This window comes from Arachis hypogaea, chromosome 2, assembly GCF_003086295.3.
Source record: "Arachis hypogaea cultivar Tifrunner chromosome 2, arahy.Tifrunner.gnm2.J5K5, whole genome shotgun sequence".
Lineage (NCBI taxonomy): Eukaryota > Viridiplantae > Streptophyta > Magnoliopsida > Fabales > Fabaceae > Arachis > Arachis hypogaea.
Window position 1 is genome coordinate 98,946,758 of NC_092037.1, and position 2,942 is coordinate 98,949,699.

General features: G+C 36.3%; 1 non-coding gene across 1 annotated transcript; it reads right to left on the bottom strand.

The window, feature by feature from the left end:
* Window positions 1-2,234: 2,234 nt before the first annotated feature.
* On the bottom strand, window positions 2,235-2,338 carry LOC112764293 (small nucleolar RNA R71). The gene has a single exon (XR_003183084.1). It is a non-coding gene; the product is annotated as a small nucleolar RNA R71 (small nucleolar RNA).
* Between the last annotated feature and the right edge of the window lie 604 nt (window positions 2,339-2,942).

Consider the following 2,942-nt stretch of genomic DNA (forward strand, 5'->3'; position numbering starts at 1 on the left):
ACCAATCTCCGTGGGATCGACCCTTACTCGCGTAAGGTATTACTTGGACGACCCAGTGCACTTGCTGGTTAGTTGTGCGAAGTTGTAGTGATCACAATTTCGTGCACCAAGTTTTTGGCGCCGTTGCCGGGGATTGTTCTTGTGTATGGACAACTGACGGTTCATCTTGTTGCTTAGATTAGGTATTATTTTTCTTCAGAGTTCTTAAGAATGAATTCTAGTGTTTCAAGGTGATGTTCTTATCATCACCAAAGCTGATTGATCATCATCAATTTAGCTCTTGAATGCAATGTCCTGCTGAAGCTTAGCTAGCTATGTCTAATTCCTTTAGACTAAAGCTTTAGACTAACATTGCATGATTCCTGGAATTCTCATTTAGAATTTTGATACTTTTATTTTCTTTTTCACTTAATTTTCGAAAAATCCAAAAAAAAAAATTTTCAAAATCATAAATACCAAAAATATTTCTTGTCTAAGTCTAGTGTCTCATTTTAAGTTTGGTGTCAATTGCATGTTTTTGTTCTTCTTGCATTTTTCGAATTCATGCATGTGTCTTCATTAATCTTCAAGTTGTTCTTGATGATTTCTTTGTTTTGATCTTTAAATTCTATTGACTTGAGTGTTTTGTTGTTTCTCATGTGCATTATCATCTTGTTAGTGTCAGTAGTATACAAACTGCTAAGTTTGGTGTCTTGCATGCATTATTTGATTTTAGTTGCATTATTCCTTATTATTAAAAAAAAATCCAAAAATATTTTTAATTTGTGTCTTTTCAAGTCAATAATACAGAGAATTAAAGATTCAGAACATACTGCAGAGGAATCACACAGAAAAAGCTGGGCATTCAAAAATGCCCAGTGAAGAAGACAGACTGGCGTTTAAACGCCAGCCAGGGTGCCTGGCTGGGCGTTTAACGCCCAAAAGGGTAGTAGTTTGGGCGTTAAACGCCAGAATGTGCACCATTCTGGGCGTTTAACGCCAGGATGGCAAAGGGGGAAGATTTTGTTTTCAAAATCAATTTTTTCAAGTTTTCAAAGTTTTTCAAAATCGAATCTTTTTCAAATCATATCTTTTCAATCAAATGTTTTCAAAATCAATTTCTTTCCTTTTTCAAAGATACTTACTAACAATTAATGATTTGATTGAACATTTTTTGCCTTTTCTGTTGAGGAAGGTTTTATGTTTGAATCATATCTTTTCTTGTTAGGCAAGTCATTAATTTTTAAAATCATATCTTTTCAAATTGTTTTCAAATCATATCTTTTAAAATTGTTTTCAAATCATATCTTCTCAATCACATCTTTTTAAAACCATAACTTTTCAATCATATCTTTTTAATCACATCTTTTTCAAAATAAGTTTTCAATAAAATCTTTTTAACTTCTAATTTCAAATCTTTTTCAAAAATCACTTGATTTCTTTTCACTTTGAGTTTTCGAAAATTATCAATCAATTCTTCAAAAATGTTTTCAAAATATTTTAATTAATTTTCGAAAATTACTTCCCTCCTTCTCACATCCTTCTGTTTATGGACTAACACTATCCCTTAATGCAAAATTCGAACTTCATCTCCTTTGTTAAGTTCGAATTTTCTACTTCTATCTTCTACTCTTCTTTTCCTCTGACACCTAAAGGAATCTCTATACTGTGACATAGAGGATTCCACATTTTCTTGTTCTCTTCTCTTTCTTATGAGCAGGAGCAAAGACAAAGGCATTCTTGTTGAGGCTGATCCTGAACCCGAAAGGACCTTGAAGAGAAAGCTAAGAGAAGCCAAAGCACAACTCCCTTTAGAGCACCTGAACGAATTCTTCAAGGAAGAAGAAAACATGGCAGCCGAAAACAACAACAATGCCAATAATGCAAGGAAGGTGCTTGGTGACTTTACTGCACCTACTCCCGATTTCTATGGGAGAAGCATCTCTATCCCTGCCATTGGAGCAAACAACTTTGAGCTTAAGCCTCAATTAGTTTCTCTAATGCAACAGAATTGCAAGCTCCATGGACTTCCATTGGAAGATCCTCATCAGTTCTTAGCTGAATTCTTGCAAATCTGTAACACAGTCAAGACTAATGGGGTAGACCCTGAGGTCTATAGACTGATGCTATTCCCTTTTGCTGTAAGAGACAGAGCTAGAATATGGTTGGACTCTCAACCTAAAGAAAGCCTGGACTCTTGGGAAAAGCTAGTCAATGCCTTCTTGGCAAAATTCTTTCCACCTCAAAAATGGAGTAAGCTTAGAGTGGAAGTCCAAACCTTCAGACAGAAGGATGGAGAATCCCTCTATGAAGCTTGGGAAAGATACAAACAATTGATCAGAAAGTGTCCATCTGACATGCTTTCTGAATAGAGCATCATAGGTATTTTCTATGATGGTCTCTCTGAACTGTCCAAGATGTCCTTGGATAGCTCTTCTGGAGGATCTCTTCATCTGAAGAAGACGCCTACAGAGGCTCAAGAGCTAATTGAAATGGTTGCAAATAATCAATTCATGTACACTTCTGAAAGGAATCCTGTGAACAATGGGACTAGTCAGAAGAAAGGAGTTCTTGAGATTGACACTCTGAATGCCATATTGGCTCAGAACAAAATATTGACTCAACAAGTCAATATGATTTCTCAAAGCCTGTCTGGAATGCAAAATGCACCAAGCAGTACTAAGGAGGCTTCATCTGAGGAAGAAGCCTATGATCCTGAGAACCCTCCAATGGAAGAGGTGAATTACATGGGAGAACCCTATGGAAACACCTACAACCCTTCATGGAAGGATCAACAGAGACCTCAACAAGGTTTCAATAACAATAATGGTGGCAGAAACAGGTTTAGCAATAGCAAGCCTTTTCCATCATCTTCTCAGCAACAGACAGAGAATTCTAAGCAGAACCCCTCTGACTTAGCAACCATGGTCTCTGATCTAATTAAAACCACTCAAAGTTTCATG